Source organism: Callithrix jacchus, chromosome 14, assembly GCF_049354715.1.
Source record: "Callithrix jacchus isolate 240 chromosome 14, calJac240_pri, whole genome shotgun sequence".
NCBI classification, from domain to species: domain Eukaryota; kingdom Metazoa; phylum Chordata; class Mammalia; order Primates; family Cebidae; genus Callithrix; species Callithrix jacchus.
In genome coordinates this window covers 12,243,394-12,267,692 of record NC_133515.1, presented here as the reverse complement: position 1 = coordinate 12,267,692, position 24,299 = coordinate 12,243,394, and the positions used below count along the sequence as shown (strand labels likewise).

Genomic DNA, 24,299 nt, shown 5'->3' with positions numbered 1-24,299 from the left:
ATTTTGAATTGCAATGACTCCTCTCCCCTTCTCCATCTCCTTAACCGGCTCCAATCTTTTTCTAAGGCATTCATCACTGCCTAACATTCTAGTTGTGCGTCATGTTTATTATTTTGTTTTATCCATTGGAACATGAGCTCCAGAGGGCAAGATTATTTTTGTGAGTTTTGTCTATTGATACGGCTCACATACCTGGAAGAGCACAAAGTAGGTGCTTAGAAATATTTATTATTATTATTATTTCTGAGGCAAGGTCTCACTTTGTTGCCCAGGCTGGGGTGCAGTGGTGTGATCATGGCTCACTGCAGCTTCCACCTCCCAAGCTCAGGTGATCCTCCCAACTTAGCCTCCAGAATAGCTGGGACCACATGAGCACACCACCATGACCAGCTAATTTTTGTATTTTTTGTAGAGACAGGGTTTCACCATGTTGCTCAGGCTGGTATCAAACATCTGGGCTCCAGGGATTCACCCACCTTGACCTCCCAAAGTGCTGGGATTACAGGCCTGAGCCACGGTTCCCAGCCTCAGAAATGTTTATTAAATGAACCAGTACAAATGACCAGGGGGTGGAAATCAGGATCCGAGAAATAAAGCTTTTGTATCTGGATCTGAATAAGAGTAGTCTACGTTTTACCACGCTCTTACATCTCTACCCCAAACCTCTCCCTTATTCCTTTCCTCTCATGGGAAGATGAGACCTGAGTCACCCTTGGGAGGTCCCATGGGAACTCCTGGGCCAAGAAGAGATGGAGCATAGAGAGCCAGAAAAAGCTCTGTTGACTGCAGACACAGAGGAAAAAGAAATGGGCTGGTGGCCATGTGAAAAACAGCCAGCAATCTTAACAGTTTGCACATGTGAAATGACTAAATCATCACTAAAATCCCTTGAAGACTAATGGTTTAGGCTATTATATAATTTTTCATATACTAATCACACAGACTCTTGCTGTGGTCTGCATTTGTCATCCTTTACCTAGTTCATGTGCATCTCCTTTTTCCTAAGGTCATTATAACCTTATTTTCCCAGCAGCAGAATCAGCTTCTAAAGGTTCAGTGGAAATCTAAAATATACCTAGAAAATTAAAGTACTGGGAGTACCCAAGACATGGTTAAAGAATGAGAACAAAGTCAGAGAACTTACACAACCTAAACTTAAGATTTAATATAAATCTTAAGATCAAGTAAGACTTAATATGTCTTCCTCTTCCACCACAAACCCATCTGCTTCTGTCTCTATGGATCTATCTATTTTGAATATTTCCTGTAAATGGAATCATACAGTAAGTATGAAAACACCACTGTTTTCATTACTGTAGCTTTTAGACTTCAGACTTACAATAGTGAAAACAGTGTGGTATGGGCATAACGATAGACATATTGATCAAAGGATTAGAAGAGAGAATCCAGAAGTAGACTCAAGAATCTACAGTCAATTGATGTTTGATTGAAGTGCCAACATAAGTTTATGGTGAAAAACACTGCCTTCGACACATAATGATGGAAAAATTGGCTGTCTATACGAAAAAGCTCTACCTCACGTTTTACACAAAAATAAAATAAAAATGGATTATATTTCATAGCAGAAAATCTTAAACTTGAAGTAGGAACATATTTTTTAAATGGATACAAAAATCACTAATCATGAAAGAACAATAAATCATAGCTTGGACTTCATTAAAATTGGAAACTTCTCTTCGTCAAAGACATCATTAGAATTAGAATAGACTAAGCCACAGAATCAGACAAAATACACATAATTTGCACATCAGATGAAAGACTTTTATCTATACTTCATAAATAACTGTTACAAGTTCATATGAAAAAGATAAAATAGCCCAATTTTCTAAATGAGGAAAATATTGAACTGATATTTCACAAAAGGAAATATATCAGTGTTGAATAAGTACAGGACAAATGTGTGAAAAGTTACTAGTTATTAGAGAAATGTAAACAATTAAAATCACAATGAGATTCTATTTCATAGCTAATAAAAAGACTGACAATATCTAATTTTGGCAAGGATGTGGTACACCTAGAACTCGCATGCATCACTGATGTATGAAATTATACTGAGTGTGAAATTATACGATGACTTTGGAACACAGTTGGGCAGTTTCTGATTGTACACTTGTGTTACGCTCCAGAAATTCTTCTCCTGGGGATTTAAGTAAAAACTTATGCACACAAAAAGACTTGTACACAAATGTTCATAGCAGTTCTATTTATACAGCCAAATACTGGAAACAATACCAGTGACCATCAGCACATATATGGCTAAACTATTCTATATTGATACAATAGAACACTACTCCACAAAAAAAAAAAAAGAACTACTGATTCACAAAATATAAATGAATCTTAGAAATATACTGAATGAAAAAAGAAAGTTTTAAAAGAATGCATGCTATATGGTCCCATTTATATAATGTTCCCAAACTGCCAGGCCAGTGAGTGGGTACCTAGAATGGAAGATGAAGGGTGGCAATTACCTATAAAGGAAGATGAGAAAGATGTGTGGAATCTGTCGATTGAGATGATGGTTTCAGACATGCTATGTTTGGATATTTATACCCTCCCCACCTCATGTTGAAATTTGATCTCCAATATTGAAGGTGGGGCTTAAGAGGGAGTGTTTGGGTCATGGGATGGATCCCTCATGAATAGATTAATGCCCTCCCTCAATCCCCTCCCTTGGGGGTGAGTGAGTTCTCACTCTATTAATTCCAGTGGGAGCTTGTTGTTAAAAATAATTTGGCACTCCTCCACCCCTTGCTTCTTCTCGCCCAGGTGATCTCTGCACACACCAGCTCCCCTTCGTCTTGCCCCAGAATTGGAAGCAGCTTGAGGCCCTCACCAGATGCAGATGCCCAGTCTTGAACTTTGCAGTCATTAAAATCATGAGCCAAATAAACTTTTTCTTAATAAATTACCCAGCCTCGGGTATTACTTTATAACAGTGCAAAACAAACTAAGACAATAGGGTATACATGTATCAAAACTTATTGAACTTAACACTTAAAAATGTGTGTATTTTAGTGTATATAAATTATATATCAATAAGATAATGAATAAAACACAAGAAAAAAGTTAAAGAACATCTACTGTATGACTCAATGCCTTCCCCCTTAGAATTTACCCAAGATAATTAAAAATCATATCCACAAAATACTTGTAAAAGAATGTTCATAAATGCCATATTCATAATACCAAAAATTAAAATTAATCCAAACATCTAGCAACAGGAGAATAGATCTTTATTTTTTAAATGTAAACTACTAGGCAATGCAAAGGAAGGAAGTACTGATATAACCACAGGATGACTCTCAAAAACGGCATGTTCAGCAACTTGAGTTTGTTTTGAAACAAAATAAATAAATAATTAAAGCCTTGCTCCTGAAAAATTATGCTAAGCAAAAGAAACTAAACACAGAAGGCTACGTATTACATATCATACCTCTAGGAAGCCCAATAATAAGCAAATTATAATCAATCATGCTGGAAACCAGAGAATATGTGGAAATGTAATTGGAAAGGAGTGAGGGCAACTCTCTGGGAAGAAGAAACGCTTTCTGTGCTGTTGGGATGGTGATTAAATGGTGGTTATGACTGCTGAGTCTCATTCCACTGAACATGCAAGTGAGAGTTCATGTCAATGTGTTAGCACATATCAATGATAAGACTAATCAGACTAGAGCCGTTTGATTCCAGAGTGTTTTGAATGTAACTGTGGTGAAGCACACAATAATTTTTTACCTTGGCCATTTAAGAATGATTGCATTTTCCCCTTAATCCCCATAGTCTCAAATTTGCCATGTATTGCTGATATTTCCTTGAAACAGATTCGCTTGTGATTTCTACAATTTCCTTTTCTTGAAAGATGCAAAGAGGGATGGATTTATGATCCTTGATGATTTAGACTGGTTTGAGAAAGAGAGATTGGTTCATCCATCACCAGTGTGCTCCCTCCAGTAAATTCATGTTTGCAGCCTTAAATTTAGATGCATCAAGTAGTTATTCTGATCAGAAAATATCAGGAGGGACAGGGGCAGTCGCTATAGACTCATTAGTGGTAAGGATGTCAGTGCTCTAACATCTAACATGGCTGTACATTCCAACACTGCATCAACTGGGCTTAGAAAAGCAAAATACTGAACCCAGACAACTAGTGCGGGCTGTTCTGTTCATGCCAATCACTGTTTCAGATATGGGAAATACAGCAACGAACCACAAAGAACAAAGGAAAACAAAAAAACACCTGCCCTTGTGGGATTTATGTTCACAAGGAGAAGGACAATAAGTAGCATAAAGAAATAAAAATAGTTATAAAAGATATTAGAGTGTGATACACTTAAGAAAAAAAATAAAGCAGGGGAAAGAACTCAGGAGAGTTGGAGGAGAGCAATTTCAGGCCAGATGCCCTAGGAAGGCCAACTAGGAAGGAGACATTTAATAAACAGCCCAAGTAGAAGGGGCAGGCAGGGTGAAAGCCCAACCATGGAGGCACATCCAGTGTGTCTGAGGGCCAGCAGGGAGGCCACACTGCCCAAAAGGTGTGAGGAACTTCGCAGCAGTGAGAGATGGTTGGAGAGGGATAGAGACCAGATTGCGAGTGAGTCATCCTGAGCAAGTTGGCTTTGATTCAGTGTGAGATGAAAACCACTTAAGTGTTTCAAGCCAAGGAGTGACATGACCTCTAACCTGACATAGGCTTTAAACACTCTGAGTGTGAAAATGCTTTTTTATTTTTTGAGATGGAGTTTCACTCTTGTTGCCCAGGTTGGAGTGTAATGGCATGATCTCAGCTCGCTGAAACCTCCACCTTCCAGGTTCAAGCAATTCTCCTGCCTCAGCCTCCCAAGCAGCTGTGATTACAGGCATGTGCCACCATGTGCAGCTAATTTTTTGTGTTTCTAATAGAGATGAGGTTTCACCATGTTTGCCAGGCTGGTTTTGAACTCCTGATCTCAGGTGATCCACCCCACTTGGCCTCCCAAATTGCTGGGATAACAGGCGTAAGCCACCTCACCCAGCCAAAAATACTCTTAAGAATGGCAAGGATGAGACATCCCAGTGAGACAGAGACAGTGGCTAGGACCAGGGTGGGGAAGTGCAGGTCGTGAGACATGGTTGGGATGCAGACATATTTTGAGGGTAAAGTTAGTAGGATTTCTTGATGGACAGGACAGGAGAGCAATCAAAAGAGAACTTTGAGGTTTAGGGCCCTAAGTAACTGGTCAAATAGGGTTGTTAGTTATTGAATGAGGAAATGGCTGGTGGCACGGGTTTTAGAGTAGGATTGCACTAGTTTTGGACATATTCAGCTTGATACCTCATTAAACATAAAACTGGAGTTGTGAACTCATTGGTAGCATGGATATTTGCTTCTGAAATTCAAAAGGCATATTAGGCTACAGATATAATTTTGGGATACATCAATGTATAGATGAAATTAAACCCATGAGAGTAGAGATCTTCAAAAGAGTGGAAATAGGCCATGAGGGCATGATAGAACAACTTCTGATTTTCACTGTAAAACATCCCAGAGAATAGGTGTTTGTCCTTCCTTGAAGGATGGACTTGGATCTCTGCATACAACACTGCAAAAGTGGTGAGTATCTGGCAAAAAGTGACCCTGATTTCTGACCCAGGCCAGCTGCACTCTCCCCATTACCTTAAAAATGACACTGGAATAAACACATACCAAAGCTGTGTGATAAGACATTGTATAGGCAACAGTTTTTTGCTTTTTTCTCCACCATGAGGTAAAGGAAAATAATGTAGGACAAAACCTAACCCACTGACATTAAGATATTTTTGTTTTGAAGATATTCTTACAGTTTATTAAAAGGTAACAGAAAGAGAATAAAGAACAAAGCAAAAGAAAGGGCCAGGCGTGATGGTTCATGCCATATTCCTGGCATTTTGAGAGGCTGAAGTGGGAGGTGTGCTATAGCCCAGGAGTTCAAGACTAGCCTGGGCAACAAAGTGAGACCCCATCTCTACAGAAAATTTAAAATTTAGTCTGGCATGGTGGTACATTCCTGTGGTCCCAGCTACTTGGGAGGCTGAGGCAGGAGGATTTCTTGAGCCTGTGAGGTTGAGGCTGCAATGAGCCATGATCATGTAACTCCACTCCAGCCTAGATGACAGAGTGAGATCTTGTCTCAAAAAATAAAAAATAATGAAAAAATGGAAGGAAGGAAGGAAGGAAGGAAGGAAGGAAGGAAGGAAGGAAGGAAGGAAGGAAGGAAGAAAGGAAGGAAGGAAGGAAGGAAGGAGAGAAGGAGGGAAGGAAGGAAGGAAAGAGGGAAGGGAAGGGAAGGGAAGGGAAGGGAAGAGAAGGGGAAGGGAGGGGAGGGGAGGGGAGGGGAGGGGAGGGGAAGGAAGGGGACGGGTAGGGGAGGGGAGGGGAGGGAGGGAGAGGGAAGGGAAAAGATAAAAAAGATACTGAGGATAAGCCACAAAATGCTGTAAGGTTGATAATTGTTTGAAGAACACGTCCCATAAATCCACACCTACATGTACATTTTATCCCCTCATCATATGTATTCAAGTGTGAAGGCTAATATATACTTTCATTTTGTTGCACCGCTCTTTCCTTTCTGTTTCTCTTCTGTGACTGAGTTGTGTAACAATTATTCTCATCGACGATGTTTGTACCTAAAAAAATTGTTCTATCAAAGCAAGAGTTGAATCACAACTAGCAGAGACAGTTGAGTATCCATCACTAGCAAAGGGGAGAGAGATATATTTGTGATTATATAGCATCTGTGTTTTCAAAATGTTCTATGGACAGTCACTTCAGGAAATTTTAATTGACTTCTTTTTAAAAACGTGTGAGTAATGTACAGCCAAACACATTGCAATAAATTCTATTCCCAAAGGACCTTTGAAACTTTTTAATAAGCAGACACTGCTAACCACCAGGAAGATATAACCTGCTGAGTTTTCTGAGCTGATTTACTTATTTTTTAACTCTTTTATCTTAGAACCCCTTTTTTCTTTTTCTTATTTTTCTTTGTTTGTTTTGTTTTTTCTTTGTTTTGCAATAACATTATAGAATTTGAATCTACTTTGGAAACATTGCATGACTTGTTTCTTTAAATTTTAATTTTGTTAATAATTAGTTTCCATTATGATTTTTAACGCAGTTGTTGATATCACAAATTACCACCATGTTGCTTAAGAATCCTCAGTCCTACATCTCCCCCTTACCTTGAGCTATAAGCAGGATCTGTCAAAGTTGAGCAATTTCTCCAGCATCTTTCTTCAAAATCCACAGGCTACTGCTTCGCATGTCCTCTTCTCCCCACCACCTGAAGTTTCAGTCCTTGAAATACTTTTCTTCTCTGCCCACCCTCACTCCCACATGATGTCACAGTTAACTGGTTTGAAACACCATCTCTATGCTGATTGTACTCTTGCAGTTATACCTGCCATCCACAAGTTTTCCCTGACCTTCAGGTGCACATACCCACCTGCTGACTGAACACCTTCACTTGTCTATATTCCAGACATCACAATATTAACCTGCGAAGGATTAATCCCTGTTCTTCCTCCCAAAACCTGCTCTTTCAACCATCCTTCTTATCTTGGTTGATGGCAACTTCATCTTTTCTCAACTGCACAGATCAAATTCTTTGGAGGCATCCTTATACCTCCCTTTCTGCAGCACATCACTCTCAATACACCAGTAAGTTCTAGTGAACGTACTTTCCAAATATAGCCAGAACTCAGCCATGTGAGCACTTCTTATGGCCATCTCTGCTGATCCAAGCCACCACCAACTCTTGCCTGGATTATTGCACTAACATTTGCACTGGACTTTTTGGTCCTTCCCTTGTCCCCTATAACTGATTTTCAGAGCAGAAGCCAGAGTGATCCTTTCAAATTACTCCTCTCCTCAAACTTCTGCTTTACCCAACAAAAGCCAAATTGTTTGCAATGCACAAGAAGATCCTCTGAGGTCTGCCACCCCCCACCTCTCTGATTTATATCCTGCCACACCCCCAAACTTAATTCCACAAGGCGTGTACTTCTGTCCTTCCTGTTGCTTGACCTCCTGAGCCTGCCTGCACAGCAGGGTGTTGTACCAGCTGTTTCCCTCTCTTGGATTTTCTTTCCAGGTGTCTGTGTGACTCACTCCCTCACCTCCTTCTAGTCCTGCCGCTTTCTTAATGAGGTCTATCCTCCTCACCCTTTGAGCAACTAACACTGTACTCCCAATCTTCCTAACTCTGTTTGATTTTTTTCCTCCATGGCATTTACAACTTGCAGCATACTTGAGTAAGTGACTTAAACATCATGTATATTTTCTGTTTTGTTCATTGTTTTCTCCCCTAGGAGATCCTCAATAAATACAAGTTGAATTTTAAAATATGTATGGCCTGTGGTTAAGTTTATATGAGGATTGAGTTTCTCTCCAAATGTATGTTTACTGAAATCAAATCCTTTTTTATTTTTATAAATAGACATGATAAATTTATTAAAATAAGTGAAAAATCTATGAAGTAACTTACATACTGAGTTTGTTCTCATTTTATGTGAAAAAAACAAATCACAAAATTGTATTCACTCATCAACTACCACTTTGTAAAGCTATACATAGGAGAAAGTCTAATAAGAAACATAGAATATTAATCAGGTTTGTTATATTAAAGGAGTGAGTTTATAAATCATACATTTTTATTATTCTTAAACTATAATAGTGTAATATTGTTTGAGTAATTACAATGCATTCTAAAATGTATTTTGCTGAAACATTTTAATTTTAAAGAAATTGCTCTGATTTAAAAATATTGCCCTTATAACAGCTAAGTGTATACCAAAACATCATTCAATGGGAAATAATAAAAGAAGACATGTAAATAATACAAGTACTGAGAGAGCTGTACAATTTCAGAAGGCTTTGAATCAATCAAATTTCTAAGTTGATCCATCATTGTACAGAAAGTGTGACACTCAATCAAAGCCAACCTTGCCAATTACAAAAAACTCTTCTTTGGAATTTTGGTTTCTAGGGATCACACTTTTTGGAATATATTATTTTGTCTTTTAAACAGTCTGTATCTACTACTAATAAATGGTAGGTGGCTATCTATGTCATATAACAGAAGGGAAATGAAATCGTACAATTTTTTAGGTAATTTCTACATAATTTTAGATAGATCTTCATGTAATTATGAAATACTTTTGGTTGAAAATAGACTGTATGGGATGATCTGATTTCTCTTTTTTTATACAAATTAAACTCCTAGCTCTTATCCAAGCTGCTGCAAGATGAACACTCCTTTCCCTATCTACCTTGTTCTCCCCTTCTCTGAAGAAGGAAATTCTACCACAGGACTCAGAAACCTGAGTAGCTATGTTACTCATTTCAGATCCTTGGTCATTCTAGATTTTCTCGGGTTTACCAAGGGAATATCTATGCCCAGCAGATTACATAAAAAGTATGAGATGAGGTTTGGCAAATAGGATAAAGATTTATAAACTGGAATTCGGAATGTGGTTTATGAAAGTTTTAAGGTAAATAAGCATATCTCAGCTCAGGAACAGACAAGTCTTAGCAGGTCTCTTCCTATCAAACAAATCTTATTTCTATTTTCTTCCCTTTAGTCTGTGCTCAAGACTCAATTAACTAACTGCAGAAACATGCCAAAGACAAATTCTTTTTTGTATGAAGAGATTTAAGAACGCTGTCATCATGATGATGGAACTAGAAATCAGAAGTGGCTGAATTAGCCCTGGTCTGTCCCAGCAGCTGGAGGCACAAACCATCACTGGCATATTGAGATAAGGGGAGGATGAAAGTGGCAACAAACAGCCCAAAGACAGAGAAAATGGAAAAACCGAAAGGAGCCACGTTTACCTTAGACCTCTAATTTCCTGAAAACCCTCTCTTAATGAAAGCAGGAGCCAAATTCACTGTAAGTAATTCGTTTGGTTGCTATGATTGAAGAATGCGTTAGTTTCAAAAATCTTAATGTAGATTATACTTTGAAAAAGCTATTCACTTTTCATCGGGGCTAGTTTCTAGAGAATTCCTCCAATTTGTGGTTTTTCTGGTGTCTTGAGAGTTGGTGTGTACATTTGTGATGATCTGCCACAGGCCTGTCAGGGAGCACAAAGCAGCTCAGATTTCCAGAAACCACTGCTTAAGAAAAAAAGTTGAAATGAAAATAAAGCAATTTTGAACATTACAACCCCAAATCTAACAAGGTTTTGCTCAAGAAGAGAAAAGTGATGAGAGAATCCCTCACTAAAGTCTTGGTCTTTACCCAGCAGCTCACCATTCCTAAAGAATGAAATTCAAGAAAACTTGTCCTGAACATGGGCAGCAAGAGATGCTGATTTTCCTTATAGTTTGAGGTCTCTGCTCAGATAGTGAATCAAAGACATTCAGGTATAGTGTGGGGTTCTTTCAGTCAAGCTTACAGAAGACGGTAGATGTTATTTTCTGATTATAAGGCCCCAGGGTGAAGAGGACTTAGAAATGCTGACTGGTCCTGTGGGTGGGCAGGGAGAGTGTGGATTGGGAAGGGTGACCAGCAACTCCATATTCCTTTTTCCCACAGCATACACCCCCATTCAGGGAGCCTCAGCTGGGTGGCAGTGGGTCTGAGAGGGCAGAGGCTCGGTAACTCGGCCTCCAGACACTCCATCACAGTTTGACCGCACCTCCTGAGAGGAAGGCATAGGAAGCATGGAATCCTAATTAGGGGAAAAAAGCCAGACTGGTCAGACTGGCAGTACCAGGGGAAAGCAAAGAGAGGAAGCAGATAAACTGTAAATCTGCCTTTCTTCATGGCCCGGGACACATAGCCCTTCTGAGCGAATAACTCACAGTCTTCCTGTACCCAACTACCTCCAGACACCTGCAAGATAACCTTGGCATTATCATTACTACACATAGCACCCTGGAGCCCAGGAACTATCCTATAAAGACCCAGCAAGCCTTTGTTTTTTTGTAATCAGCTCCTCTCTGTCTGTGCTGCCTGTTGCAACCTTGTAATGTATTTTCACACTTTCTCTAATAAATCTGCCTTTCTTTATCTACAACTGTCTTAGTAAATTCTTTACCTCTGTACCACCAGCTCAGATAGTTGTCACTCACCTGTGACAGGGAAGTCTTGGTTCCAATCATAGAATTGGCTCAAAATTGGCCCCTGATATCCTCACTTAAGTCATATTTAACTAAGTTGTCACAAGACAAAAGCAGTTTTAGATAGGATTTGTGGTTTTTGAAATTCAAGACTACCCACCCATCTGATAAGTTATCAGTTCTTCTCGAAATCTCAGTTACATCTTGGTGGACACCATCTTTACTGGGTGTTTTTCCATCAGCACAGCATCCCCTTCTACCCAGGCCTCAGTCACACCCAATGCCAGAGCCAATCCCACAGACAGCTCAGCCACACACATGCCCATATTTAGTCTTACTGTAGGGAGCCAGAGGCCCTCACCAGAACTGGTTGAACATACAGAATCGGAGTCAGCAAAGACTTGGTTTCATCCCTACTTCACAGCATTATCATAAGAATGGCCGGATATAGTGCGTGGAAAGTGCTTGGCTCAGAGTATGGCACATAGCAGTCTCAGTGTCGATTGCTGCTGCTGCTGCTACGTTATTCCAAGTGTGCTAAGGACAAATACATCCCAGGCAAGTTGGAGCCATCTTACCCTTAGCACACAAATATTTTAAAGATGTCTCTGTCATCACCCCATTTCTCCATTCTCCTCTGTGTCTGAGCCCAGGCCTCAGCCCCTATTCAGAATCCAGACAACCTGCCTAGCCCTTTCCTTCGTCTTTCTTAGAACTGGACTTTTGGTTGCTGTTAGATTTTTGTTCTAGGACCAAAGGGATCTTTCCCACCAACCTGTAGTAGGACCCTACTGCATATGAATGCACACATCACACATGCACACACACACACACACACACACACACACTCCCACAATGTTAGCATCATCACTGTGGAAGACTCCTGCATTATATCCCACCCACCAGACTGCATTTGCCCTTGGATGTGGATGTCAGCCTGGCTCAGAGTCATCACCCAAATCCTTGGAGGACTCTCCTTTACAGTTGTCTGCCTCTGCACTCCCAGAAAACCAGGAAGTATGGAGGGGTGGGCAGAGAACTATAAACCCCTTTGTGATTATAGGACAAATTTCAAAGACATAAATGAAGAGTTCTCCTAGAGGAAAAACAGGTACCTAAAAAGCAAAGATATACTTAAACTACCGGACCACATCTCCAAACACAGAGGCATCCAAGTAGAAAAGCAACACCAACCTCCTCACCTAAACAATGCATTGAAGAATAGATAGAAGCCCAGGTCCTGCTGGGAATCCTGTAACAATGAAAACTACAGTCACAGAGACAAAAGTTCCCAGGGCAGGGAAGGAACAAAATAAGGACAACCATGAGGTCTGACATTAAGTGTTGACTGCTGGCTGAGTACTGCCCTAAATCCGTACACCCGTTTAATCTTCAGGAACTACCCTCTGAACATGATGTTAGTACTAATACGCTGGTCTCCTCTTTATAAGCAAGGAACCCAAGAATTGAAGAAGTAAATGAGTTGCCTAATGTCATGCAACACGTAGGTCTAAGAGCAGGGATTAAACGCAGATCTGCATTAGTCCAGAGCTTTCTGTCTCTAACGCTATGCACAGAATAACCAAAATGAGATAGTCACGTCTCCTGGTATTTAGGAACGATGGTATGTGAAAAGTTTGGCCTCAGAATCTGGTAGGAGAACTGCTATAGCCAGACAGAAACACACCTCTCATTTTCTTATGCATGGGAGAAATTATAAGAAAAAACTGACATTCAGTATATGAGGCTTTGGGACCAGTACTGCCATGTTTACTTACCTCTGCACCCTCTGTCGAGTAGCCTTCAGAGAGAGGGAGAATGGAGCCACCAAGCAGAGGATGAAAGCAGGCACCCACAGCAAACTTGAACTTAAATCAGTCGTATTCCCTCCCCACCCCTCCGGAAACACTGGCCCCCACTCAGGAGGGCTTTCTCATATCCTCATATCCACACCCATGATGTTCCTTCTCTATTTTCTTCTTGAAGATGGGTTCGACCCTGCTTCCTCACCCCTTTTGGCCAGTAGCTTCTTGCTTCATTCGTTTTTTTTTTTTTTCCTTTGTCTCAGTCTGAGTAGATTCCAATGCTGGATTTTAGTGGATTTCAGAAAGAATAACTCTGGATTATGAGCACTCTATATGCACACTGCAAAGCCCCCATCCTTTCTTATCCTCAACCAGGTCTTTTCCAACACTTGAGACCAAATTTACATATTACACAGACAAGATTTCAAAGGATTTCATCAATCTGTAACTTGATTCTCCCATTGGTAATATTACCTTTCTCACAAGCAAAATTGATAATAATGATTATTATTACCCTAAATTTTTATATGAAAATTGTATTCCTTTTGAGATAAAAGCATTTTTGAAAAACACCCCAAAGGCACTTACCCTCAGTGGGTTGTACTTGAATCCTTTCTTTCTCAACTTCCTACGAACACTTTAATAACTTGGGAAGCCAATTTCTCTAACGGCTTTATAACTTTACTAAATACAGCAGCCACCCTCTCTTTAAAAACCTCCCATTTTCTTTATCAGTTAAGAAACAGGAATCAGGTTACTGATAAGCTGAACCTGATGAACCCACTGTTAACAAATGTTAACTGCAGTTTTCACCACATTCTCCTCTATTTGAAAGATCATTGATACAGTTCTATTTCCGATTTTCACCCTATCGCTATAGATGGTTACATTTTGTCTTAACCATATTTTGCCTTCCTCATGAGTTACTTTCTCAGCAAAACCTCCCCAGTTCCATGTAGGTGGCAGCTCACTCACTTCCCTTAAAGCGAGTTGGTAGTTTAACTTCCCTAGAGTCACGTTTCTAAGAACAACAGTGCCCATTTCTGCAGCAAGTTGCTTATTTGTGTTTGTTGTTGTTGTTTTTGAGACAGAGTCTTGCTGCGTGGCCTCGCTGGAATGCAGTGACACAATATCGACTCACTCTGCAGCAAGTTTTATAGTTGACGTCTCACTGTCAATGTCTCTGAAAACTTTGACACATCTTGGGTGCTTAAGTGTACACCAGGCTGTGTGTGCAGTAATTCAGTACATGCTATCCCATGCAATCCTCAGAGGCTGACAGGAGTCTCAGAGAGGTGAATTTCCTCACCCAAGGTAGTAGCCTGTACAAAGGAAAGCCAGAATCCGAAGTGTCTATACCTGGGCTTTTTCCACATGCCCCAGATGGCCTAACTCAGATGATTATAATAGAGATTTATGGACACGCACTGCAATTAATTAGAATTCTGCATGAACTAACCTTAATTATCTATGCAATTTTTTAAAATAATGGTGACTTTCAAATAATCAGGATGTGCCATCTGCCAGAGTCCTTCCTAATATAGTAGAGTATGAGATTTGGGGAGAACACAGCCTAGCTTTCCTCTTCCCATCTGCCTGACTTTGGGCAAATTATCTCTCTTGTGTGAAGGATGGTGTTGTCAATATTAAATGAATAACCTATGGAAGGTGTCACCCATAGTGATGATCACTAGTGATTTTCTGTCCTATCATATACCCATCCTACCACACCCAGTAAAATTATGTTTAAAAACAAACCTTCTGGTCGGGCATGGTAACTCACACTTATAATCCTAACACTGGGAGGCCAAGATGGGCGGATCACTTGAGGCCAAGAGTTTCAGACCAGCCTGACCAACATGGTGAAATTTTGTTTCTATTAAAGTTACAAAAATTAGCTGGTTGTGATGGGGCATGCCTGTAATCCCAGCTACTCAGGAGATTAAGGCATGAGAATTGCTTGAACCCAGGAGGCAAGTTTGCAGTGAGCCAAGATTGTGCCACTGCACTACAGCCTGGGTAAGAGAGTGAGACTCAGTCTCCAAAAAAAAAAAAAAAAAACTTCAAAGTGTTTTTGAAAAAAATGGAGCGATTCATAACATGTATCATATCTAAATATCATGTCTATGTCAACAGACTAACAAAAGCTGTGTAGCACCTGACCTTCAACCTTCAACATCACTGAAGCTTGTTTTGATTTGGGTGCTGAGCTAAGATGTCTTCTCTGTTTAAATACAACCTCACCTCCCCACCACCAACCCACAGGCACATGAACAGCTGTGTATAGTCCTCTTTCTTTGTGAATTTGTGTCAAGATTCTCATCCCACCAAGTGAGCTAGATCACCTCTTCTCCTCACCTAGGGTCATCATACATAAAAGATGAAAATCTACATCAAGGAGATAATGGTAGACTCATTTGCATGCTATGCAATCTTCATGTGGATTATGATTTCAAAGGTTCAGAAAAAGTCAATGTTTAGTTGAGAGTTAACAGAGGTGCTCAATTTGGGGTTTGTGAAATAGAAGTTATGTTAAAGCCATATGTTCACCTGGAAGAAAAAAATAATTTTGGTAAAAAATTAGATTTTTATATTCTCTCTCTCTCTCTCTGTCTCTCTCTCTCCTTCTCTCTCTCTCTCTCACACACACACACACACTTGCCCCTTCCTTTCTCATCCTTCTTTTGCTCACTAAGCAAAAAAAAAAAAAAAAAAGTTTACTCAATGGTCTCTATAAAACACATTTAGATCTTTCTACATTTTAACAGGGTTCCTATGTCCCCCACCAGCCTTGAATAGTTTAAGCAAAAGAATGAGCAACTGGGTAGCTAGAAATTGTGAGTTGTCAATAAAAAATACCTCTAATAGTTGTGACAGGCAGCCTCCACGATGGCCCCATGATCTCTGCCTCCTGGTTTTCACACCCTTGTGTAGTCTTTTCCCTCACTGTACCAGGTCAAGTCTATGTCATCAATATAATCTGGAATAAGTGATCACATGCCACTGCCAAGACTAGGTTATAAAAGGCATCCTATTTCTAGATCCTTAAGGAATCGCCACACTGTCTTCCACAATGGTTGAACTAATTTACACTCCCACCAACAGTGTAAAATTGTTCCTTTTTCTCCACATCCTGTCCAACATCTGTTGTCTCCAGATTTTTTAATGATCGCCATTCTAACTGGTATGAGATAGTATGTCAATGTGGTTTTGATTTGCCTTTCTCTAATGACCAGTGATGATGAGCATTTTTTTCATGTTTGTTGGCTGCATGTACATCTTCTTTTGAAAATGGTCTGTTCATATCCTTCGCCCACTTTGGAATGGCTTTGTTCATTTTTTTCTCGTAAATCTGCTTTAGTTCTTTGTAAATTCTGGATATTATTCCTTTGTCAGATAGGTAGAATGCAAAAATGTTTTCCCATTCTGTTGGTTGCCCGTTCACTCTAATGATTGCTTCTTTCGATGTGCAGAAGCTAGAAATAGAAATTCCATTTGACTCAGCAATCCCATTTCTGGATATATACCCAGAGGATTATAAATCGTTTTATTATAAAGACACATGCACACGCATGTTCTTTGCAGTGCTGTTTAGGATAGCAAAGACCTGGAACCAACCCAAATGGCCATCGATGATAGACTAGAAAAAGAAAATGTGGCACATACACACCATGGAATACTCTGCAGCCATAAAAAACGACGAGTTCGTGTCCTTTGTAGAGACATGGATGAATCTAGAAACCATCATTCTTAGCAAACTGACACAAAAACAGAAAACCAAACACCACATTTTCACTCATAGGTGGGTGATAAACAATGAGAACACTTGGGCACAGGGAAGAGAACAACACTTACTGGGCTAGGTGGGGGAGAGGAGGGACAGTGCAGGGACAGGGAGGATGAGGGGGATAACACCAGGAGAAATGTCTGATGCAGGTGGTAGGGCGGTAAGGGCAGAGGGAAGGCGGTAGACGGAGACAGCAAACCACCATAGTATGCATGTACCTATGCAACAATCCTGCAGGATGCAGGATATGCACATGTACCCCAGAGCCCAAAGTACAATTAAAAAAAAAAGAAAAAGGCATCCTGTGGTTGGCTGGGACTCTCTCTCTTGAATCACCCACTCTGAGAGAATCCATCTCAAGGGCAACCCCAGAGAGTGCTCCGCGAGGACAGGTACTGAAGCCTCCTGCCAACAGCCACATGAGTGAGCCTAGCAGCAAGTTCCTCAGATGCAGTCGAGTCTTCAGAGATGACAAAGTGTGGTCAACAGCCTGACCACAACTTCATGAGCGACCCTGAGGCAGAACCACCAAGCTAGGTCACTGTCAGATTCCTGACCCTCAGGAACCAGGTGAGATAATAAAGGTTTACTGTTTAAGCTGCTAAATTTTAGAGTAATTTGTTATGGCACAATAGATCCCTAATAGTTGATAGAAAATGAACTTACACTATTTTCTTTGTGGATCTGACAACAAATATGTATGTACAAGTCAGGGGTACTTGCTAGTAAGAGATGACTTGAGCTCCATGGGGGTTTTTTTGGTACTGTATTTCCCTTACAAAGTAGTCAAAAATTCAACTGCTACTCCTACTCAGAAGGCCTTTTAGTGTCTGTGATGCCAGGAAGCCATTTCTCTTGTAACTCTGGAGTTTCTGTTAGCAGAGGAAACGTCCGATCTTACAGATTGTTCCACAGATATTAAAAGCACCCTTTCCCCAGTCTGATTAGATAAAGTCTCTCCCTTCTACATGCTCATTCTGTTTATTCAACAGATCTTTATTCGTGGATCAGAAGAAAACACCTTTGTTTTGTCAAGAAAGCAACATTTCACCATGCAGCCCTCACAATCCTGGTCTTCCCCAAGTTACCACTGGTCAGCAGTGGCATCTGAGAGACCTCAGGCAGACAGGTCTCTGTGAACCCTGAGGGGACACTCAGCGTTCTGCAGGCAATAGCAGTTGCCATAGCAAAGGCAAGACTTTGTGAGAACAGTGGGTGGAGGACCCCTTGGGCAGACAGTCTTCTCCTTGGTCAGAAATGTTCTGACAATGCAAAGGAGAGCCGGTGCTACCACGGAGCAGTACCATCACCACTGCAATGAGGTTGCTTTCAATGCCGAGGAAGCCCACAATATTGTCAAAGAGTGTGTAGATGGGGTTTTAAGTAGTGAAGATGATAATCACAACATTAACCAGTGGACCGCAAACATAGTGGAACAATCCTTAACACATCTGGTTAAGTTGGGAAAAGCTTACAAAAATACTGTGACCTGTGCAGTGGTCCAGAATAGTGCATATGGCTTTCACACAGCCAGCTCTGGTTTTTGGGATACCACACCTGATGGAACCTGTACCATAAGATGGGAGAACCAGACCCATCTTATGAAATGCACTGTAAACGTTTTTACCATCACTATTGTTCTTTAACTGACTACAAATACTGGGCTAAAGCCATTAACTTAAGAATTTGTCAGTGTATCCTTTCAAAAAAAGAGTAATAATTATTTATTAGTGTGCTAGATGACAAGCGTGCAATATGCTTTAAAGCGATCAACAAAAGCTGGATATTATAAGCAAGTAATCTCATAGTCATTGGAAGATTATCTTATATTCTATACAGCATCATTTAAATAGGAAAAATTTAATTCTAGCAAAAAATAAATACAGAAATATGGCATGACATGAAAATACAGCCTTACATTTGCACCAGCTTTTCACTAATAATTTGGACTTAAGGTGATGGGGAACTCCATTCAGATAATAAAATCCTCTTTCAGCTAGAGAAGTTAACAGGAATAAATATATGAACAAAAAAGCTGTGATGTTGGGAAAACTGGCTAGCCATATGTAGAAAGCTGAAACTGGACCCCTTCCTTATGGATTAAAGATTTAAACATAAGACCCAACATCATAAAAACACAGAACACCTAGGCAATACCATTCAGGACATAAGCATGAGCAAGAACTTCATGACTAAAACACCAAAAGAAATGACCACAAAAGCCAAATAGACAAATGGGATCTAATTGAACTGAAGAGCTTCTGAACAGCAAAAGAAACTATCATCTGAGTGAACAGGCAATCTACAGAATGGGAGAAATTTTTTTGCAACCTACCCATCTGACAAAGGGCTAATATCCAGGATCTACAAAGAATTTAAACAAATTTACAGGGAAAAAAAAACAACTCCATCAAAAAGTGGGTGAAGGATATGAACAGACAGATCTAAAAAGACATTTATGCAGCCAACAAACATATGAAAAAAGCTCATCATCACTGGTCATTAGAAAAATGCAAATCAAAATGACATTGAGATTCCACCTCACACCAGTTAGAATGGCAATCATTAAAAAATCAGGAGACAACAGATGCTGGAGAGGATGTGGGGAAATAGGGAAACTTTCACTCTGTTGGTGGGAGTGTAAATTAGTTCAGCTATTGTGCAAGACAATGTGGTGACTCCTCAAGGATCTAGAACTAGAAATACCATTTAACCCAGCAACCCCATTACTGGATATACACCCAAAGGATTATAATCATACTATTATAAAGACGCATGCACATGTATGTTTATTGTGGCACTGTTCACAATAGCAAAGACTTAGAACCAACCCAAATATCCATCAATAATAGACTGGATAAAGAAAATGTGTCACACATATACCATGGAATACTACACAGCCATAAAAAGGATGTGTTCATGTCCTTTGCAGGGACATGGATAAAGCTGGAAACCATCATTCTCAGCAAACTGACACAAGAACAGGAAACCAAACATTGCATGTTCTCACTCATAAGTGGGTGTTGAACAATGAGAACACATGGACAGGGATGGGAACATCACACACAGGAGCCTGTCAGGGGTTGGGGGCTTGGGAGGGATGGCAGGGGGTGGGGGGATTGGGGAGGGATAGCATTAGGAGAAATACCTAATGTAGCTGATGGGGTGATGGATGCAGCAAACCACCATGGCACGTTTATACCTATGTAACAAATGTGCATGATCTGCACATGTACCCCAGAACTTAAAGTTTAACAATAAAAAAATACTAATAATAAAGTTAATGTCATCAAACAAAACTGCAAGGATAAATGTGGAGAAAATGATGAGAATTAGCTAACATCTTTTAGTTTTTTTAAACTTTCTTCCCCTCACTTAGTTGTACATAATATTTAGTGGAAAGTAATTCCCTTTTTAAAATTTCCTATCAACTAATAGTACAGTAACTACTATGATTAACTTGTTTACCTTTTCTGAGAATTAGTACATTGATTTTTTTTATTTCAAATTTTTGCATTTACATTTGAGGGTGAATTAAATCTGGTAAACGGAACTCCCTAGTTAAACAAAATTAGTTACAGTGTATGTTGAACAGTATTTGACTCAAACAGCAGCCTTATAATTCACTCATTCCATGTGGAACAAACATTTACCAGATGGCTATTATGGGCATATTTCTCTGCTAAGCACTATAGTGATCAATGTGCTGTGCAAATGCTAAGTTCCTTTTAGCAATTGTTCAGTTGGAAGGCAAGTATTAATGTTTGGGGAAAGAAAAAATAGTTGTTTTACAAGGGAGGTAAAAAGCGAATCTGGTTACACATATAGAAGTAATAAGCAAAATGAAATGCACTTTGCTTTCTGACAGAATTATGGATGTCATTTTAAGATTTGCTTCTAGCAAGTTAAAAGTGCATATAAAATATGCAACTCTTAAAGACCGTATTATCAGTCTTATCTATACAAGTAGTAAATTTTGTCAACCATCTATTACAACCATCGGTAAATAATTTTAGGGACTTACTATGTGGGGTTCAAATTGAATAGGATAAAGTATAGATTAAAAGTATAGAATCATTAGCAGGTTATCTCAGGGCTTATGAAATGTAATTAAATGTATTAAGAAAATGGATGAAAAATTAGGGTACACAGCTGACCACCAAATGCAAAGTCAATCTGCTATTTATCCTTGAAAACAAAATCAGTTTTGCATATTACCAGCAACACTAATACGTATAAAGAGTGGGACCATAACTCATTAAATTTGGGGGAGGAATAAGCTTAGTGTTAATATTGATGATATTAAGGCAATATTCTTGTAGGAATACTATGTGCATGTTTGATATTTTGCCAATAATGATAATTAATAATTGTTCAATGTTTAAGAATAATATTAACAAAATAAAAAAGTTTAATGCAGTGATCTTTGTTTCTGGCACATCAAAAATTCTCAGTCATTATTCATTTTCCTTTGTGTTTCTGGCTTTCATGCCCTTGAAGATTATATTAGTGACCAAAATATATATGCAGATTTTCTTATTATTATTGTTGTTGAAGCCTGATTTAAGAAAAAAATAATAATTCATACCTTGTGAACTTGCTATCTGCTCTGCTACTAGTTAAAATATAATAAATATTCCTGTGCTGAAAGAAAGAGAGAAAGAAAAAGAAAGAAAGAAGGAAAGATGGAAAGAAAAGAAAGACAGAAAGAAAGGAAGGAAGGAAGAGAGAGAAAGAAAGGAAGAGGAAGGAAGGAATGTTCTGATGAGGCGATGCTGCAATGCCTTCCTGCTGTAGTGGCCTTGAACAAGCACTTTGCCTTATGACATGGTAAGAACATAAGAGGAAAATCTGATCTTATGTTCTCAGTATTTTCCCTGTATGGTGGCTTTAGTGCTTTGGTGTCTCAAATACCTTCTCTGTCCTCTCCCATTGTAAGAACATGAGAGGAAAGGCTGATCTGTAGATCGTGTTCTCACTCTTTCCTCGTGTTGAAACGTTAAAATAAATGTCAACATTTTCCTTCACGGTCATATTTCTTCTAAAACCTAGAACTCTAGAAACTTCTATCTGGGACTGGTAAAAATTTAAAGATGTCCTTTGTTTTGCTGAAATTCCCTAGTCCTGTCAATATGTGTGACAGAATATCCTCTGGAATTGAGTCCAGATATTTTCAATCATTCCAAGAAAATTTAGATTTAGGAGGGGACGGAGATTAGGAAGAGGGGAAAGAAGGTGATTTCACAGGGACCACAGGCATGCATTTACAGGAAGGATTTTAGTCATCTACTTGAAATTGTTTTGCTTCAAGATTATATCCAGTTCTCTAGAAATTGATGACACATTTTTTAAAACAACAGCTTATTTGCCAATGTACTTGTGTAACATGCAATGCATAACATCTAGTAGGCACTCCCCTTTAGTCTGAACCACACAGCACCAGAGTAGTGAGGCACAAAAGTCATTTCAAAATTGTGGATTTATAACAGTAATGCTCAGTGAACAAATTTTTAAATGTATACAATACTACAAATGAAAAATTCTCATGCCCTAATACTCAGAGATAATTATTGTCTAACATACCCACATATTTTCTGCTAGCCTTATTTCTTAGAGTTCATGTGAATATACTCTATTCTTTTTGGGTATAGTATATTCACACACACAAAAAAAAAAATAGGGTGGGAGGCAGCAGGGGAAGGACTGGGCCAGGGCAGGTTTGTGGGGATAGATTGTCTCCATTGCCTCTGACCCAGCAGAGCCTAAGCACTGTGCTATCCTGGAGGGGCTTTGGACCACCAGAAAGACCAAGAGCATAGGGAGGAGGAGGCTTCACCCATCAGCAATAAAGTTGATCGCAGGGTTTGCTTTTTTTTTTAATTATTCAAGATATATGTATATATATATGTAAAAATATTATATATACACAACAGAAAATACAAAACTTCCCAAGAGACACAAAAGAAAATAAGTGAATCAAGAGGCACATCATGCTTCTAGAGAAGACTCAGTAATAAGATTCATAATAAGTTTTTTGGGAAGTTGACAAAATAATTCTAAAATTAGGCCTGGTGCAGTGGCTCAAGCCTGTAATCCTAGCACTTTGAGAGGCTGAGTCAGGCAGATCACAAGGTCAGGAGCTCGAGACCAGCCTGACCAATATGGTGAAACCTCGTCTGTACTAAAAAATACAAAATATCAGCTGGGTGTGGTGGTGCTCTCCTTTAGTCCCAGCTCCTCAGGAGGCTGAGGCAGGAGAATTGCTTGAACTGCAGAAGGCAGAGGTTGCAATGAGCTGAGATTATGCCACTGCATTCCAGCCTGGGTAACATAGTGAGACTCTGTCTCAAAATAAATAAATAAATAAATAAATAATAAATAAATAAATAAATAAATAAAAATAAACAAATAAGTAAATAAAATTAAAGTGAAGAATAAAGGAAAATGGCAAAGCTAACTTCTCTTTAAATGCCTGTGTGTCCCACACACTGGTTGCACCCACGTAATCATCATAATAAACTTTTAAGGACAACTGTTACCCTTACTTTACAGATAAGAAAACTGAGCTATGATGAAGTGAATAAATTTCTTGGGTCACATTGCTGGTCAGCTAAGAAGCTGGGATTTGGACCCAGGCACTAAGAAGGTCTGCACTATTATCCAAAATCTGCATGGCTTCTCAATTTTCCAGAAATACATAAGATCAGTCAGGAAAATATGAAAAACATTAAAAGGTTAGGAGAACAGATGGTTTCTCCTTGAGCCTACTGTTCTCCTACTGATATTCCTTTGTAGATATCCCTACAGATATTCTCCCTTGAGTCTGCTGTTGTGCTATAAAGTTTCAGTAATTAAAATAATATAGACCAGCCACAGGAGGAGACAGACAGCTTACAAGAACAAAATAAAAAATCTAGAAGCCAATGGAGCATTAACAGAAATGTATCACAAGGTTATCAATACGATGAAAAATTCAGTATATCAAATCTGAGAGAAAAGCTTTAAATATATGGTGTTATGACAATTTTATATTTAATTTAAGCATTACAACTGATTTAATATTATCATTATAAAATATAAACATATAAAAACAAAGTTTAATCAGTAAGAAAATTAAATTCCAAATGGATTAGCAGTTTAAAAGGAAAAAGAAAAAAGTTAAATCTGTAAGCAGATAGAATTAAGCACTTACTTGGTAATGATGTAGGAATGATATTGGCCTTCTAAACACAATGATAGAGATAGGAATCATAATGTCAAAGACCAAATAAATCTGATCACATCTGAAAATGCCATAGAGAGCAAGCAAAAAACTGATGAAAATGTTACAAACACATGCACATACACACACACATGCATAACGCACACACAAGTCCACATGCACACATGCACGCATATACTCAATACAAATATTTCATAAATTAATAACAGAAAAGACAACAATCTAAACTTTAAAATATGCAAAAGATGTAAACTAAATTCATAAAAGAAATAGAGATTTTTCAATAAACTAATTAAAAATATTATACATAAAAGAGATAAAAATACTAATGAAAACCAATATATGTGCCATTTTTACTTATAAAGCTTGGAGGTTTAAAAA

At 39.0% G+C, this 24,299-nt stretch overlaps 1 pseudogene; it reads left to right on the top strand.

The window, feature by feature from the left end:
• The first annotated feature begins 17,964 nt into the window (after positions 1-17,964).
• Positions 17,965-18,342, top strand: LOC100403241 (dynein, light chain, Tctex-type 3 pseudogene; annotated as a pseudogene).
• The last annotated feature ends 5,957 nt before the right edge of the window (positions 18,343-24,299 follow it).